Source organism: Arvicola amphibius, chromosome 5 (assembly GCF_903992535.2).
Source record: "Arvicola amphibius chromosome 5, mArvAmp1.2, whole genome shotgun sequence".
In the NCBI taxonomy this organism is placed as follows: Eukaryota; Metazoa; Chordata; class Mammalia; order Rodentia; family Cricetidae; genus Arvicola; species Arvicola amphibius.
The window spans coordinates 24,547,461-24,566,938 of NC_052051.1; the positions used below are offsets into that span (position 1 = coordinate 24,547,461).

At 45.4% G+C, this 19,478-nt stretch overlaps 1 pseudogene; it reads right to left on the reverse strand.

Moving 5' to 3' along the window:
* Nucleotides 1-440: 440 nt before the first annotated feature.
* Nucleotides 441-15,706, reverse strand: LOC119815149 (annotated as a pseudogene).
* Between the last annotated feature and the right edge of the window lie 3,772 nt (nt 15,707-19,478).

Genomic DNA, 19,478 nt, shown 5'->3' on the forward strand with positions numbered 1-19,478 from the left:
TTGTGAGTAAAACATTATAGGCAGTCTCTGAACCCTGCTCAAGGTAAGCCATCCAGATGTCTGAGGGCTGGGTCCCCAGATCGATAGCATGACCAGCACCTGGAGTTTATTAGAAATGCCACAGCACAGGTTTCACCTGACACCTACAGAATTAGATGCTGTGTAGACAAGATGCAGCCAACCTATGTGTTCACAAGTTGGTATCAGCCTCCCCTTCTTTGTATCTTTGAGGACAGATGTAACGCTCGGGGCTGTGGTAGCTATCTTGCAACCATGAAGCAGCACGCTAGCCATTCCCATAGGTCAGAGGCGTTGGAATCCTTGACATGGCCGTGTTCATGCCAACCCTACACATCTACTGCATCCATTCCCCATATCGAGGACTTTGTCCATTCCCCATAGTCATGAGGCTCAGTAAGCCAGGGCTCAGTTGATCTAGGCTAGACTCCAAGATCAATGCAGGTCTGCCACACATGGCTCTCTCCACTCTTCACTCTGGGGACTTCTAGGCCTGTGTCCTTCACAAGAGACAAAGGAGGACTTGGAGGCTGTGGCAGCATCATCTTGATGATAGGATGAAGTGTCTAAGAGATGGGTACAAACTTTCAGACACAGCATGTCCCCTGTTCATAGGCATGGCAGAGTGAGAGAGGGTATCTGTGGCCAATGGGACCAGGAGTTGATCTCTTACTCTTAGAAAGGAAAGTATTTAATTGAAGTGGCAGCTTGCAGTTTCAGAGGTTTAGTCCATTATCATTACAGCAGGGGCATGGTGGCTGGGAGTATGGCAGCATGCAGGCAGACATAGTGTTGAAGAAGGAGCTGAGAAGTCTACATCTTGATCCAAAGGCAACAGAAAGTGAACTAAGACACTGGGAGTGACTTGAGTATATATGAGACTTCAGAGCCCACCCCCACAGTGACATACTTCCTCCAACAAGGCCATACCCACTCCAACAAAGTCATACCTCGTAATGGTGCCATTCCCTATGAGTTTATGGGGGCCAATTACATTCAAACTGCCACATTACACTCACTCCCTGGCCCCCATAGGTTTGTAACAGTACCATAGTGCAAAATGCATTTAGTCCAACTTCGTAAGTCCCCATAGTCTATGACAGTCTCAACAATGTTTAAAAGTCAAAAGTTGAACGTGTCTTCTGAGATTCATGCAATCTCTTAGCTGTAATCCCCTATAAAATCAAAATTTAAAAAAAAAACAGATCACGTACTTTCAATATATAATGGCACAGGATATACATCACCATTCCAAAATGTAGGGAAGGGAGCAGAGTGAGGAAATACTGGACCAAAGCAAGATGGCAAACCAGCTCGGGAAACTCTAAATTCTACATCTCCATGTCAACGGCTCTTCAGATCTACAACTCCTTTCAACTTTGTTGACTGCAAATGACTTCTCTCTCTTGGGCTGATGCCTCTCCCTCTTAGCAGTACCATCTGCAGCTATCCCATGTCTCTAGCATCTTCAATATCTTGGGGTCTCCAAGGCAATCAAGGCTTCCTTCAACTTCACAGTTTCACACAGGGGACTCTCTAGGGCTTCATTCAGGGACACTCCAGACACAGGCCTGGCATCAGAGGCTTTTCTTAGTTCAGGAGGCAAATTCTACAGCCCCTTTGTTCTGTGGCTTGCTGGGGAACATGTCCATGAAACAAGGCCCCCTCATTCAATCACATCTTCACAAGCTTTCTGTTTTCCATGGTTTCCTTCATTGCCTAAGCTTAGCTGTCCTTGAACTTGATCTGTAGACCAGGCGGGCCTCAAACTCAGAGGTCCACCAGCTTCTGCATCTAAGTGCTGGGGGTGCTGAGATTAAAGATGTGTACCATCACACTTTGCTTTAAGCTTTTATTTAATTTCTTTTCACAAATTGAGATTTTAGCTTGGTGGGATCTTGCCCTAAGGTTACCACTCCCTTTCTTCCATTTCTTAATCTGTTTATCTCCTTGAACACATTCTTTAGCTCCATCCCACTTTCTGGTGTTCATTTTTTCCTCAAATTGTACATTTTGTATTTTTCCTTCTTCAGTTTTCCCTTTTTCATTATAAATCTTCATTAGTGTTACCACAAATAACCACATAACAGAGAGTCCATATGAGGCTGTTTTGAGATTTACTCTGCCATCATAATTAATTCAAATCTCTTCACTTCAACCTCAGGCAGACTCTTCGGACAAGGGCAAGAAGCAGCCACATTCTTCACTAAAATATCAAAAGAATGATTTCTAGGCAACATACTAAAATTCTTCTCCTATGGAACCTCTTAAGCCAGCCACCTCCCCCACATTTCAAATCATTCTCAGCACCATAATCTTTCATGTACCTACTACAATGGTCCATTAGTATTCTCCTACTCTCCTAACCCAAAGTACCAAAGTCCAAATCCCTCCAAATAAAAACATGGACAGGCCTATCGTAGCAATATCCCCATCTCTGGTACCAACTTCTGTCTTAGAGTTTCTATTGCTGTGAAGAGACACCATAACCATAGCAACTCTTATGAATTGAGGTGGTAGCTTACAGTTTCAGAGGTTTAGTCCATTATCATCATGGCAGGGAACACGGTGGCTGGGAGTATGGCAGCATGCAGGCAGATATAGTGCTGGAGAAGGAGTTGGGAATTATACATTTTGATCCAAAGGCAACAGTGTTATGATTTATAATGTGAGTGACCCTGGCAGGTCCCATGGTAGGTGAAGGACAGACATGCTGAGAAAGTGTGGGTACGGAGAGTTTATTTAGTGACTATTGGGAGGGTGTAAGGGTAAAGGGGTGTGGGCGAGAGAGAGAGAGAGAGAGAGAGAGAGAGAGAGAGAGAGAGAGAGAGAGGAGAAAGGAGGGGGAGGAGAGAAGCAGAGTCTACCGCTTCAGAAGAAGAACAGACAGGGAGAGAGAAAGGAAGAGGGAAGACATGAGATCAGCTTACCTCCACAGGAAGGGAAGGGGGAGATTGGGAGTGTGTGGAGCTTGTCTCCTAAAGGGACTACCCAGGTGACAGGGAAGGCCAGCATAATTGTAATTATAATATTCCCGTCCTTTTCTTATAATAAAAAGGCGAAGAATTCCATATGGCAGGTTAAGGGGATGAGGGCACCGCATTCTCAAGACTACTTACTCATGATTTGTGGGTGTCAAATTCTTGGGGGAACCTAAGAAAGTTGGGATGCAGGCCACATCCTAGGGTATCTGGTTGCTTCACTCCTGTCCAGGATTTGTGGTGTGGAGCTGTATGGTGTCTCTTGAACATAACAAAGTGTTGGCAGAGCAGAGGACAAGGTTGAGTTTAGGAAGAAAAACAAATTTCTTTAAGTCCTGGTAATTGAGGAGAAGGGTGTCAGACCAGAGAATTGAGAGAAGAGTGTATCTGACCTGTTTAACGTGAATCCTTCAAGTTGTCTCTCTGGAACGCACAAGAATATTTTTGAGTTTGTAAACACAAAGTTTTAAACACATACATTGTATAAATAGCAGCCTATCGATACCAGAATGACTGTGACAGATGTTTTTGCGCGATGAAAAGTATCCTTAGAAAATGACCAAGGAGAATTTAAAATCTTGATCTTGCCATATAGTAGTGGTAGTAACCAGAGTTAGATTAACTGCTTATCATCATTTTATTGATAATGTTAAGACTATGAATGGTAGTATGATGGGAGAGAAATTTGATAACTTTCATTTGTCCTCAGACCTTTATAACTTGCAGGTGCACATCTTTCTTTTTTTTCAAGACAGGGTTTCTCTGTAGCTTTGGAGCCTGTCCTGGAACTAGCTCTTGTAGACCAGGCTGGTCTCGAACTCTCACAGAGATCCGCCTGCCTCTGCCTCCCGAGTGGCAGGTGCACATCTTAATGACTTGCATTTGTATACCTTAAAACACCTTCTTGGTTTGAGCTTTGCATCTTAAAACACCTTTTATTTAAACATGGTAAGAGGTTATGCTGAAATCTGTTTTGTGGGATTGTCCTTTTTAAAATGACAAAACCTCTCAGCCATCAAACTGCATCAGAGATCTCTGAGAAGGATAAAATTTTACTTGAGTTAATGATTTTAAAAAAAATGACAGAGAACTTACTAGATTGGCTACCTAGAGCCACTCCTCAGGGTCCTCCATGATCACTGAAGGCAGAGGCTTCAGGACTGTAATTGCCTTTTGCTGTTAATGCAGGGCCTACCAGGCTTCAGAAGACCCTGAGGACTGGGAATCTGTAGGAAGACAGGCCTACCTTACCCTGAGCAGCGAGACAGTCGATTCCACCTCTCCTTCGTCACTGGAGAGCTCTAGCAATTTAGATAAAAGACATTTATGTCTGGTGGTTAGCACTTTTACTTGAAGCAAATTGTGGATGGACGTTGTTCTGTGCCCGTCTGTCTTCTTTCTGTCTTCTTCGGAAGAGTTGTTTAACATTTATAGTTCACTCAAGTTTACTGCTTCATCATCCTAGGTGACAGCTATATTCGACAATATTGAACCTTAGTCCTTCAAGTGACCCTAATGTTCATTTAAGAGAGTAGACATAAATCACAGGGCTGGATTACAGAAATTGTTAAAGTAAGTCAAGGGTTTCTTTTCTTTAAAAAAAAAAAAAACTCTACTGAGAGTCCATGATCAAAAGCAATTACATTCCCCACCTACCTACCACTCACACTGACATGCTAGACACCCCTCTCATATTCCATCCATGAACATAGATGCACAGCCTCCTAGTGTAGTAGTGCCATTTGCTGCTCCTTGGCTACTCAGGCAATGTTTTAATGAAAGTCACTGGCGTTTTCCTGTAAAACTTGGTCATATTCACTGCCTTAGCCATCTCCATACTATTCTGCCGCTGGCTGGCTGGGCCACTGTAACTGGACTGTTTGACAAACCCTTGCCTCCTAGCATCTGGCTACTGTAAGTACCGCTGCTTGATCCTGCTGTAGAATTCAAGAAGAGTTCTACATATCTGTGCTGGGTATTTGCAACAGCATCTTCATCGCTTGCGAACCCGACAGCAGCTTCACTGGTGAATCTGCTATCAGGCCCGATCTCAGTATGTTCTATCCCAGGGTTGAGTGGTGGACAAATACAAGCGTCTTTCTCAGTGGTTCTTTGTAAGGTATGTCTGTGTACACAGCGTCTAGTGTTGTGCTGTGGAAAACAGAGCCTCCATCCCCATATCTGTGGTCCAGCATTCATGACAAACAATAATTGAGGTCTCTTCCAAATCTGTCTGAAACAAACCCATAGCTATCATTATAGTTATTATACTCAACATAGCCTCTATAGCCTCCACCACAAACACAACACCTCATTTCTCAAAGCCAGCTCCTCTGCCAATTCTGTTGTACCCTCTGCCCTCCACAGGTCTGTCACAGGGGCCTGGCTGCTGCACGGTCATGCGTTCTCATAGTGAATCACAGTGAGTTCTAACTTCACTGCTCTTAAATATTTTGATATGCCAACGCCATATTCTTTCTTCATGTATCTTTAGAGCCTTTTCAGGGTGTTTGTTTAATGGCAGGAAGGCTTCCCTGTACTCACCCTCTGGAAGTCTACCTGCAAAGTTATTCCATTTTGCAATAGTTTCTGGCCCTGAGAAGAACTGAACAATTTCTTGCTTGCTATATCCAGAAGGGAGTCTTCTAAGCTGTGCAAAAGGTCATATCATGACTATTTGGAGCTGTGTGCTTCAACACCCAATCTGCTTCAATGGTGTTTGACCTGAATACTTTCACATTATCTGTGCCCCGTCGTTTCTCTGCCTTTTTCCAAGGCTATCTGATTTCATCATTTGTTTCACATTCAACAAAAGCCTTCACACTTAGTCTGCCTTCTCTGGTTTAGATGAAAGGAATACATTGAGCCTCATTTTGAATTTTAGAGTAAAAAAAAAAAGCAAAAAAAAAAACTACTACAATTTATCAGCTAAGCATGACAAGGGTAATCCCAGGATCTTCACCAAGAAGCGTGTCTGCAAATTCAAATTATACATGCAGAAAACACCTGTGCATGTTCTCCAAGGAGCTGTGCATGTTTAGAGACATCCTCCATGTGTTGTGTGGGTGCCGGGTTGGGCAGGATGAAAGTAGCCAAGGGCGATCTAGGGAGATAGATAGTAGGCAAATTATTATAGAACAGCAAGACGAGCCACTTCCTCTCACCTGGCTGCCAGTGAGGGGTAGCCTGAAAGAGGATGGCACAATTTAGGGACCAAGGGAGAAGGAGTAAGTAGCTGGCAATCAGGGATGAAAAGAAGTTGACTAGTACGTTACAGGAAAAGAACCAATAGAAGCAAACTATATTAAAGGGGGATTTATTCAGTTGGTTTGTACAGTACGAAGTGGGTAGTCCAACAATGACCCTTTTCCCACTGGAAAGGCTAAAAGCCTGGCAGGTGCTTGGTCTACAAGGCTGGAAGCCTTAGCAGCTCCAGTCTGGTTTTGAAGGCTTGAAGGATTCTTGGAAAGCCACTGGTCTTCAGTGCATGCTGGACAGCAGACGCTAGGTTCTGAAGTCAGCAAAGGAGGGCAGTATCAGTGGCAGCAACAGAGTGTATACACTCGCCAGCAGGCAAATGCAAGAACTTTTCCATGGAACCTCTTTATATCTAGGCCAGAGATGGATGCCCCTTCAGGAAAGGGTCTTCATCTTTAGTTAATGCTTCTAGAAAACACCTTGGCAGACTGTAGTGATGAGCTGCGGGCGGCTTCCCGCCACCCAGCTCCTGCACGGCTAGCTTTACATGCGAAATAACAACACACAGATTGTATTCTTTTAAATACTGCCTGGCCCATTACTTCCAGCCTCTTACTCACATCTTGACTAACCCATATCTAATAATCTGTATAGCACCACAAAGTGGTGCCTTACCAGGTAGATTCTAGCGTACGTCCATCTTGGGCTGGAGCTTCATCGCGTCTGGCTTCTCTCTCTGAGGAGAGGCACGGTGGTCTGTCTAACTTAGGAGGCAGAAGCTAGCCGGCGATCAGGAGCAGGGCTGCAGGAAAGCAGCCCACAGCTACCTCACTACAGAATGGTGCCCAACGTGGATAATTGAATCCACAGAAAGCCTGAGAAAGCTTGGGAAAGAATAGAGTAAAGCATGTTTTCTTGGTAGCAGCTATTTCTCAGGTTTGGCTTTGCTTGCTAGAGGTAAGAAAGCACTCTCATCTAAGAGAGGCTTCCTGACTCAGCTTTAGCTGCAAAATCTTGCAGCTCTTTTAAGAGGTCCTGCCACGAAACACTTAAATGGTATTGATGAAAAGCTGAATGTTTGTTTTTCGGTTTTCAGCCGTAGCAGGAAAAAAGCTGTGCCGTTTTAAAATGCCAGCTTTCTGGGCCGTCCCACCAGGGCAAACTCTGACTCTTTCAAGCAGGCGGTCCTGACTATGGAGTTTTTGAGTGTTGTTTAACACTGTTGCAGCTTGCTTGCTGGCAGGGACCTTGAACCGCCAAAGAGTTGTGGTACCTCTGCCATGAGGCTGGAAAGCTAGGGAATGGGCTGGATCTAGCCGCCAAAGTCACGGCTTTAGTCCTACTGATATTGTTTGGTAAAGACTCATGTAGTCAGAAAGAGAGATATACAGTAAAAGAAAAATTCAAAGTTGAAGAAAATGTCTAAGTGGTTTACACTGTGTTAAAAATATATGCAGGCTAAAGGTTAAAGTTCTTAAAAGTAAAAAAAAAAAAAAAAGGAAGTAGTTTGTTGTGGTGGTACACACCTTTAATCCCAACACTTGGGAGGCAGAGGTAGATTGACCTCTGTGACTTCAAGGTGTGGCAGCACACACCTTTAATCCCAATGCCTGAGAGGCAGAGACAGACAGATCTCTGTGAGTTCAAGGTGTTGTAACACACACCTTTAATCCCAGCACTTGGGAAGCAGAGACAGTGGATCTCTGAGAGTTCAAGGACAGCCTGGTCTAAAGAGTTATCCCAGGCCAAAGATATATAGAGAACCTGTCTCAAAAAGTAAAAGTAAAAATAAACGAAATAGAGGTTAAAACAAAGCTGCACAAAGATGGAAAATATACAGAGAACCTTGATACTGTATACTATTATGCTCTCTTTGGATTGTTTGAATGCTGAGGAAGGAGCAACAGCTGCTAAAAGATATTTGTTTACAAATGCTGCTAAACTATTCCAGAATAGATATTTTGAAAATACCTTGACTTTAAAATTTGGATCTAAGGACATGATGCTTTGGAAAGGAGTTTCTTTTGTTTTTACAGAAAATGAGACCCTGTGGATTGCTTATATCCCAATATGGTATGATAGACCACGCCCTCCTGAAGGTTGTTGTGAACATCCTCAAAAAATTACTTTACGCAACTGATGACTGAGATGAACATGGTACACAGCTTACACCATAAAAGATCGGATTAACAGCGTCCCCATTCAGCAGGAAGCAGTTTGGAGAGAAATAACTGCACCCATATTCCCAAATATTGTTTATAAGTGTTCTTTTACATTTAAAGGGGGATATAATATGGAGATGAGTAATTTTGCATTGATATGGATTTGGCTTTAGTGATTTAAATTTAAGGTCAATTTTGTTATATGTATATGTATTTCTGATACTGATTAATGTATTGTGATTGTGTAGTTCATTTAAAAATGTAATGTATATAGGTTGTTAATGGATAGTTATCAATATTAGTAAAACTTGTAGTTATGTTAGTTAGATTTTCTAGCTATATAGAGATATATTTAAGTTACATAGGCATTCTTCATATCTTTCAAAGACTACAGAATATCGCATTTTAGATGTTTTAATAACTTAAGGCTTTTCATGACAATGAGACACGTCAGCTCCTGGCAGCACCAATCTACTTAAAGAGGAAGATGGGCATCGAAGAGGATACTTATGGAGTTTGATAGCCATTTGGGCAAGAAACTGCTCTTGCCTGGACTATTGCATAAACTGAACACAGAGAACCCTCAGAGAGAGGACTGCTGAACTTGCCTATAGGTGAGATGTTCCTTCTGGGTTCCTGATTCATGAAAGAGTCTGCGAGACATTCTGCAGGACACAGCAGATAGTGACTGAACTGTCTTTGAAATTTCCTGCTTTATGGAAATGTCTGCTGGAAACTATGGGCCTGAAGGCCGAAGATGGATGCTCCAACGGTACAGAGGAATTTTGGGTGACTGTCCAGGCAGCGAGATGTCTCTGTCATTTCTAGAGTTTTGTAAGTTGCTTACTTCTTATTTACTTAGGTAATATTATATCTTTCCTGAGTCTTTGATGGAGTTGAAGAATGGATAGTTAAAGTTTTCCTTTGTTATGATAAAAGATAAAATGGATATAAGTATTGTAACTAATTCTTACTTGATAACTATTTTGTTAAATGTAATTTTACTATGTTAAAGTTAAAGCCTTTCTTTTATTGTTTAAACAGAAAAAGGGGAAATGATGTGGGAGAGTCTTCTGTTTGAGTTGATTTCATTGGCTAATAAAGAAACTGCCTGGCCCATTTGATAGACCGCCCCTTAGGTGGGTGGAGTAGACAGAACAGGAAGAGGAAGTGAGGTAGAAGGATCAGTAAGATGCTATGCCTCTCCTAAGTTAGACAGACCGCCGTGCCTCTCCTCAGAGAGAGAAGCCAGACGCAATGAAGCTCCAGCCCAAGATGGACGTACGCTAGAATCTACCTGGTAAGGCACCACTTTGTGGTGCTATACAGATTATTAGATATGGGTTAGTCAAGATGTGAGTAAGAGGCTGGAAGTAATGGGCCAGGCAGTTTCTTTATTAGCCAATGAAATCAACTCAAACAGAAGACTCTCCCACATCAGCAGACTCACCCAGAGGCACATCTCTTAGCTGATTCCAGACCTAGTCAAGCTGACATCAAAGAAGAACCGTCACAGGAAGATGAAGGACGATGGAATTTGGGAGCCTTCACCGACGCTGTCCAGGAGGGCCTAGCCCAGGACTGAGGCGAGGGAGTGTGGGGAAGCTTTGGAGCTGGGAATCCTGTGGTCTAAGTCACACTGCAGCTGTGAACAGTTGGATCCGGAGTAGGAGGAAAGATAGACAGATTCTCTTAGAACTGTGCTCACAGAAAACGGCATGACTGCAGGTTATGAAATGGGTCCTGAATGAGAATGGTCAGCTGGGGACTCAGACAGTGACCCTCCACTCTCTGAACACATTCTCCATGCCCGAGCAGGTGGGCCTGTGATTCACTCAGCAATGGGCAATCGGGTCATCTAAGCAGGGCATGTGCCATCTCTACAGAGTCCTGTGACACTCCAGGAGGTAGGCACAACAATGATTGTCACAGCTGAAGTGTGACCTTCCCTGACTCCCCAGCCTTAATACCCTTGGCTGAACAGCCCTCCAGGACAGGCTCCATGAAGCCCTCCAAACTCTATCTTCCTTTGCCTTCCTTCCACCCTGTCTGCCAGCCACGTGGGCCTGCCCTGTGGTCCCTGAATTGCGTGTCCACTCCCCGTTTCCCCTGCTTGGAAGCCAGGTGCTCTGAGGTGGTTAATTACATTTCCTTTCTGTCCAGGGAGCAGGTTGCCATTCAGTCCAACCCCTTTCTATTTATTTTCTGTTTTCCAGTCTAATTTGGGGCATATTTTTTCTATTTAAAGTTATTTGCTGGCACTAGACTACAGTACTCAGAGAGACAAAACTACCCAAAGTCTTGTTAATGAGGAACAGGGCACTCAGAACTTAGGGAGGAAGCATAGAAAGAAATCTGGCCAGCAGGAACGGGGAGAGGGCTGGGATAAGGTGGGCAGGCTGAAAGTATGCTGGGGAGCAGAGAAGGAGAAGGCTTTCCCACCCCTATCTGGCAGGAAGGTCCTGATGACCTCACCCTCTAGCCTCTCCTATTTCTCATTTGTAATATAGGGCCAGAAAGGATAGGAAATGGAGTGAGACAGGAATCAGAGTGGGGCTCTCTACCTTCAGCAGACTCCCAAGTCCCAAACCAGAGACACAGACTCCTCACACGGGCCTCAACATCTGTAACGATTTTAAAGTAGTCAAGGTGGGACAGGTGTGCAGGCAGGATTCAGGCAACGTCCTGGATTCTTAGGACAATGCAGGGTGTTCATATCCTTGTCCTCTCGAGAAATACAGTTGGAAGATGGTGGTGTGGCTCAGTGGTAGAGCATTGACCTAGTATGCACAAGAGTCATTCCCAATACTTCAAAGAAGCACACAAAAACATTACTAGGTTTCTATCTACTTGACCTCTACCTTATCTTTCTTCCTCCTTCCTCCTCATTCTCCTGTTCTCTCTCTCTCTCTCTCTCTCTCTCTCTCTCTCTCTCTCTCTCTCTCTCTCTCTCTCTCTCTCTCTCTCTCTCTCTCTCTCTCTCTCTCTTATTTGAGACTATTGCTATAGTCCAGGCTAGTCACGATCCTAATAATAATAATATATGTAGCTGAAGATGATCTTGAACTCTTGCTTCCTGCTTCAGTCTCCAAAGTCTCCTAAGTGCTGGGATTACAGGCGTCCACCACTACAGCCTTCTAGACCATGATCTTGACGGTGCACCTGGGGATCAGGCTCCTCAGTTCTAAGCACCCTCCTTTCTCTGCTCAGACAGAGTTTAACTTTCTAAAAGCAGTGTGGGCAGGTTTGCCTCTCTCCCAGATATGCTTCTGTGGTTCTGCTCCTAGATCAGGACCGAACAGCCAGAAAACACAGCACCATGAATTTTCACCAACATCCCACTCGCATAGTCCTCCATCACCAGTGTGTTGCCAGAGTCCTTTCCTGTTGCGGGAACTCATTCAGCCAATAGCCTTTAAGATACCAGCCCACTTTGGGCATGGTCTCATGTACTACAAGTGCAGACAAAACGCCTGTGTGGCCCCTTTCCTCTGCTGGATTCGGTTCTCATCTCCTGTGCATGCAGAGGACTGTGGATCGCTACCCTTACTGTGAGTCTATCCCCAAATAAACAAACCGTTGTTATATTCCATTCCGGGCTATTGTGGAACTCTTTGATATTATTGCACTTCCCCATCGCTTTCATATTGTTTAGGCTTTCCTTTGACACCAGTGTACAACCTGTGAGCTCCTGCTACGTCCTCCTCACCTCACACTGCGTTGGAGGTGTGGTCGCAGGAGTGAAAGAGTTCTATCCCCTGGCCAATACTTCTTCAGTCTCATCATGCTTCCATCCCCAGAAGAATCCCAGAAGTTGCTGTGTATTCTGTCTTAATGTAGAGGAGGCAACAGCCTTTCCAGAGTTGTCATGGTGGTTGAATGGCTCGGCTGTGCCTATACCAAGCAGCAGCCTGTGGTGGTAGCCTCCTTAGGATGGAAGCCACTCTGGCCAGAAGGGGAGGATCATGGCTGTTCCACTTCAGGCCAGCAGTCTTCTAGAGCCACGTGAAAACACATCTACAGAACCAAACAAGAGCAGGGGTCTGGGTTCAATCCTCACTTTCTATTCTTACAGGTCATCTAACCTCCTGCGTCAACCTCCTCATCTGAAAGATGGAAATAAATGATACACCCCTCAAATGGCCATGCAAAGGATAAACTTTTACCACTCAAAGCATAAGGCCCAGGATGAATGCATCAATATAACCAATAGAGATTTGAATCAAATATTAGGGGTGATCTAAATATATTTTACAAACATAAATACTTATAAATATTCCAAGGCACAACAGTTAGTTTGATCAAGTTCTATTTGGGCTAAATTGCTGTGGAATATTAATTGAAGATGTGTTGCATTCGTTTGGGCTGTGGAATATTTGTTTAATGATGCAAAGATGTGTTGCATTCTTTTATGTTGCATTTATTCAACTCTGTGAAGCTGTGTTAGTTTGCCTATCTAAAACAACTGGTTGGTCTAGTAAAGAGCTGAACAGCCAATAGCAAGGCAGGAGAGAGAAATAGGTGGGGCTGCCAAGCAGAGAGAATAAATAATAGAAGAAGTGTGAAGAGACAGGAGTTAGAAAAGGAGAAGAAGAGGAGAACACCAAGAGCCAGCCACCCAGGCACACAACCAGCTGTAGAGCAAGAAGTAAAGAAAGGTATAGAGACTAGAGAAAGGCAAAAAGCCCAGAGGCAAAATGTAGAAGGGAAATGGATTAATTTAAGTTAGAAAAGCTGGCTAGAAACAAGCCTATCTAAAGCCTTATTCGTAAGAAAGAATAAGTCCCTGTGTATTTATTTGGGACCTGGGCAGTGGGACCCCAAAGAGTAAAGAGTAAAAACAACAAACTACACTAAATTGTGCAAACGCATTGGAATTTTCTATTAGAAACTGATTTGTTCTGCCTTTCCTTTGAGCAGAAAGTCAATTTGGAGGCCAGGTGGTGATGATGCATGCTGTTAATCCCAGTACTCAGGAGGCAGCAGCAGGTAGATCTCTGAGTTTGAAGCCAGCCTCATCTACAGAGTGAGTTCCAGGATAACCAGGACTGCACAGAGAAACACTGTCTCAAAAAAAAAAAAAAAATAAAAGCCAGTTTGATTTGCAGTTGAGTAAAAAGCAATAACAAACAAAAACAAAAACAAAAAACAACCAAACAAAAACCAGGTTTTAAGATTGAAGCTCTGGGAAACAGTGCATCTCTCTCCAGCTTGGAACTTCTTATTTGGGATCTGCTTTAGATGTGGCTGGTGGTGCCCTCCCTACCGTCTTGATGCCCATCACTTGGGTCTGGGACACCGCAAAGTTGCAAGTCTCTGATACCCACATTCAAGACCAAGTGGAGATGTGAAACGGGCAGGGTGTGTGGACACAGCAGGTAAGGGCTGCAGAGAGGGACATGGTTTCATGCCTGGCACACAACAGGATTGTTGGGGGTCAGCTGTCCTCATTGCCACAGTGTTCTTGACTCCTGGTCACAGTGCTGAGCTGTTGGTTGCATCGTTTCTGCCTCGTCACAAAAGAGAAACGGAGGCTCAGAAAGGTTAGGTGACTCGCTCAGAGCTGCAGAGCTGGTGTTTGGATCAGATCCATCTCCTCTCGGATGGGCATTCTTTCCTTTTCTGGACAGTTCAGGGAGAAATGGAGGCCTCCCACTCATGTGTGATAGTGTTAAGATTGGGTCCAGGCTTAGTAGGGTCCTGCCCTGAGCCCCGTGTCTGCTAGGGCATGAGTCAACCTCCAGCCAGTCAGGCAGGGCCAAGGGGACAGGGCTGTGGAGTCCCCAATACCAAAGGTTTTCAACAACTGGACTTCATTTGAGGTAGTTACTTTGGAATGGCAGGGGGCACACAGGAAGTATGGTGTCCCCCAGGCATGTGGGAGCCGGCTGTCAGCTAATATGGAAAATGACGAAGATAGCTGAATTTTTTCATGTTGTGTGTACACTAGTAATGAAGCAGGAGGAATTTGGAGGGGAGGGCTCTGGGATGCGGGGAAAGTGTTACAGATGTTAGACTCACAAAGAAAGGCAGGCCCTGACCCCTTTGGGGTTGAGGGGAGCATCTCCAGGCATCAACAGTGGGACTCTGGCAACTGGGAAATGTCTGTAGCCTAGGAGCATGTGTGCATATGGCATTATGGGCACAGAAGCAGGGCTTCTCTGGACTGGTTCTGCTCTCTAAATTGAAGCAGGGCCATTTCCAGGATGGACACTTGGAACACAGTGAGCCTTGCTTCACATGAAGGACAGAATAAGGGGTGGGGAATGGGGCTATTGCTTGTTATACAGTGATTTTTCTCTGATGCTGCCTAGCCATTCTAGTTGAAATATACCTTCCTGGAGGGATGCTAAGACTCAGGCAGTCAATAAACTCACAAGTCTTAGGAAGCTCCTGAAACTTAACAGGATTCACACCAGGTCTCCCCAAGGTTATATAGGCAGCAGTAATTGCTGGTGAGAAGAGTCTGAGCAGTGCCACAGCCTGATGGAGTTCCAGGGATGTAGTTCTCATCTGTGTTTGGATGCGCTTTTCAGTGGCAGCTGCCGGACGTCTCCGTGATTCTATAAATTAACTCCCTTATCCTTACTCTGTAAGTGACCCCAACAAAATCCCTGATTTTGAGTGGAATTGCTTAATCAGTCCACTGCCGGTGCCTATCTGAGGTGAAGAGATATATTTACATCTTTTCAGGAAATGTCATACACTAAGCAGGAACTTATGCTGGGTTGACTGAGACAATCAGCAGATCCACGATGTCAAGTGTGGAAGGGCTTCCTGGAGCTTGCAGGACAAAGAGGATGGTTGGAAAAGCAGGGGGGGGGGGGGGGGATCTGTATTTAATGAATACCTGCTATGGGTAAGAGAGGTTGGTACCATCTGCTTGTTGACCCCTCCGTGTGTTCCTTTGGGGTGAATGGACAGCCACCAAAGAGCACATTCTTCCTCAGTTTCTAGGCTTGCCCATCCTCTTTGGGTTTTCACTGAGGAGAAAGAACTTGAGGCTCAGTTCCCCTCCCACAGGAGTGAAGCAAACTCTGTTCTCTGACAGCTAGGATGTCAGCTAAGGACCCTATGCTGGTCCAGTCAGCTAGGACAGGGATGGGCAAGGTCCTCAGGTAACCGTGAGTTGTTAGACAAGCCTGGTTGTGGGGTCTTTGGGAAGAGAAGCTAGTAACTAGAAGGATACTCCGCAAGTGTCCATTAGCATATACTGGTATGTGGGGTATGTAGTTCCCCCTGCCCCCTGCAGGTGACCCACCAACCCCGCCTCTGCTGCTGATCCAGAACGCATTCCTTCACCTCTGCTGTGCCCATCCTCCTGCTGCTGTGTGCTGTGCCAGCCATGCTTGCGTGCAACCGCATCTCTCCAGCTCAGCTCTCCAGGAGCCAGAGGAACCTTTTCAAAATATAAACTGAAAGCTGTTCTTCCATTTCCACCCTGCCTGTGTCCACCTCCCCCTTGGCATTTCTCCAAAATCAAGACTTTTGACCAGGGTCACTCCTATCACACCTTCCTACTTCTGCCATTATGTTTGGTGGGGTTATTGTTGTTGTTGGGCTTTTTTTTTTTTTTGGTCATTTTGTTCTATTTTTTGTTTGTTTGATTGGTTCTTTTGTTGTTGTTTTGTTTGTGTGTGTGTGGTTATGTTTTGCCACGCTCCCTGCTCCCTTCATGTTCTCTATCCCTAAAACATGCTGAGCTCAGTTCTGTTCTGACTCAGTTTACCATATGTCTTTCAAGCATTGTGATAGGATGTAAGTGACGATAGTTCTGGAATGTTCACAGGCTCACCCAGCTGCGGAGTGCATTTGTCAGACATGTACTAGACGAGCTAGCACAATGAGTGGCCCTCCTCTCGGGGGTAATGCAGGGACCCAGGCTCCCTTCAGCTGTGGCTCTTCCATCCCAGGGCCACGTCTTTGCATTCGGTCAAGGGAAATACAAGAGAACATGGAGGAGGTTTACCCAGTTTGCAAAATCCAAGTCTGTTCCCATCAAGATAGCAAGAACAGGTCATGGAATCACACCTGGCTATAGAGAGTCCATGATCAAGTATTAGTGACGGGGAGCACAGCTAACTATCCAGGCCATGGTCACCTTCTCAGAGATACCTTTCTTAGACCTTCTCTTAAAAAAGAAAGAGAAAGAGAGAAAGAGAGAGAGGAAGGAAGGAAGGAAGGAAGGAAGGAGGAGGAGGAGGAGGAGGAGGAGGAGGAGGAGGAGGAAGAAGAAGAAGAAGAAGAAGAAGAAGAAGAAGAAGAAGAAGAAGAAGAAGAAGAAGAAGAAGAAGAAGAAGAAGAAGAGGAGGAGGAGGAGGAGGAGAAGGGAAGGAAGGAAGGAAGGAAAGAGGGAAGGAAGGAAGGACCCTCTGCTACTACCCATATCCTGTCATTACTTAATTTTCCCCACTATCTTTCATCTATGTGTCTGTCTGTAACCCTTCTGGAAGGTAAACCATGTGAGGGTGGATAATTTGGCCACTCCATGCCATATTCCTAGTGTCTAGATCAGGGTTCTGCCAATTGCTTCTGCTTAATGGGTGTTTCTTAAGTTGCTGTCATCCAGGTGCTAGAAGAAGAGAAAATATGTTCCAGTTCATCTTGTAAAGTTGGTATGATGCTGACTGCCAGCCCAGACTACAACAGCCCACAGGGGGCCCAGTGGCTTCATGATCAAAAAATACTTTAGAATATGAAACCTATGCATGCAAACTCCTTTCTCACTGCTGATCAAGAGGCTATAAATCTCAGAAAAGTAAGCCTAATGTCTGAATAAGAATCCTGGGGGTGGGGTTGGCTCTTCCCTGGCTTCTTGTGGACCCCTTTTTTGTCTTCTGCTGGCCTTGGTTTACCAGCCTGCAAGATGAGGGTAGTTCAGAATAGGCCAGGCATCACTCCACATTCTTCACAGTGTGCCAAGGGTAGATGGCCTCCCCAGAGCATGGCAGTGCCTTCTTTTTCCAACTGCTGACCTTTGGAGAAAGTTTCCCTCCTGGTCTGCTCTCCCTCTGTGGTCTTAATAAGGCTTAATGAGGGGCCTCGCCGCTCAGTGGCCACCAGCTCATACGTATACTCTAGGGCAGGGTAGGGGGAATGAATGTGGCTAATGACAGGGTCCTGGTATGGGGTGAGCTGACAACCTCGGCTGGCCTTTCTGGGCCTCTATTAACAGACCACACAGGGGAATGTCTTCCCAGGGCCCATGATTTTCAATTTTTCCACTGGAAAAGGCTGCTGGGAAGAGGTGGCCAAGAGGCCAGAGACAATCATCTGTGTTTCTCTCAGTGCCATTCTGTCCATCCTCCAGCTATGCATCAGCTCAGTCTTCCTCCTGTCCTCCCACCTATCCACCTATCCACGTATCCACCCTTCCTCCTAACCATCTACCAAGTTACCATCCAACAGGCCAGTAAACGTAGATAAAATATGCCTAGTCAACCTTCCACCTCTTCATCCATCCTTCCCCCATGTATCCATCCTTCCACCTCTTCATCCATCCTTCCACACCTTCATCTGTCTTTGCACTAATTCATCTGTCCTTCCACCTACTGAACCATCTTACTACTTCAATGTCCACCCTTCTATCTGTGCATCCATCAACTACACTGTCCATAATAAGCCCAAACTAACAAGACTAAGCAACCATGGGGAAAAATTATAATTCAAACTAAGAGTATCTGCATTTTAAGTTGATTTTCTCTGATATTTTGCCACAGCACTGGAAAATTGAATAACACAGCGTTTATTTGAACTCTGAACTAAGTGGAGGCTACGTGGTGCCTCCATTTCTACAATGCAACAACGGGGCTCAATAATAACACCAGCTTCCTGGTGCTATTGAAAAGACTAAGGGTAAGGTACACAAAGACATAGACTATACCCCCACTGTGTCACATAATTAAGAAAAGTTACGTATCATGATTTCAGAATAGCTGCACGAAGCCCAGGGAAGATGGAGCATTTTCCTCCTGCAGGCCTGGTTTGCTTGGAGGTCCTCCACACCCACTGTGGTTGCCCCTCCCCCAGCTCCTCTGTCTCCTCAGATAGCCCCAAATGTGTCTCCTCTGAGTGTGGTTGTAATTCAAATCACTGTCACCGGGTGTCAGGCCATCAGACAGGGTGTCAGGGAAGGCCCCTTGGCAATGTCATCCTTCTAATTACCCAGTGCCATGCCCCAAGTTCAAACAGATGTGGCCTGGCAGGCAGGATGGCAGAGCGCTTGGAGAGTGAACTGTAATGCCAGGCGTGCTTGGGCTCTGTGCTTGTTACCTCTGCCTCTTCCTTATGGTAAGAGTGGCTTGGTATTTATGGGGCTCATGCCTCATCGGTAATGACTAAGACAAGGGCTGCCAAGCAGATGTGCCTTCATGGGAAACTTGGTGGCATCCTGCCCTTGAATACAGCCCCCCTCAACTCTTCTGTTTGTAGAACCCCTTCCTGCTCTTGGATAGTATAAGCTAAGGGCAGCTGCTCAGGGTGTAATAAACCTTGACTGTGGTGGCTGCTTCGTGATGCAGCCAATCCGGCTTCCTGAGAGGCTTAGAACAGAGCTTACCCGAAGGATGCTGAGAAGAGAAATGGAGGCAGAGTCCACTCCAACACCACACTGGAGCCTCCTGAAGGCTAGTGTCCCTGGAGTTCCAATAGGAGCCTTCCCATCCTAAGCCCCCTGTATGAGGGCCAGTTCTCTCTTCAAGAAGTCATCAGATACAAGACTGATGAGTGCCTGCTCATCCTTCATGAGGGCCAGAGCCTCTTCTTCCCCAGGGATGTCTGGGTTTTTGTGCAGCACATTGGGGCAGCTTGGTTCCCTGGATCCAGCCAGAGCTTCAGTGGGGTCCAAACGCTTACATCAGAGTCTTTGTTCGATGGCAACTTTAATTAAGGGCTTTCAAGCCCCTCTGTGAAGAATTGTGCTGTCTGCTCTGTGAGAATTTAGGGACTGCCCTCAGAGATGTCATTCTGTTTCCAATTATCCAAACGTTAAGCCCCAGTTCCAACCAGATGCTGCCTAGAAAGGGCGAGGGAGTGGGCAGTGGCTAGGCTGGGGAGAGATCCTACTTCTGCTGAGAATGCGGCCTTGTACTCAGCCTATCATAGCCAACTCCAGTACATC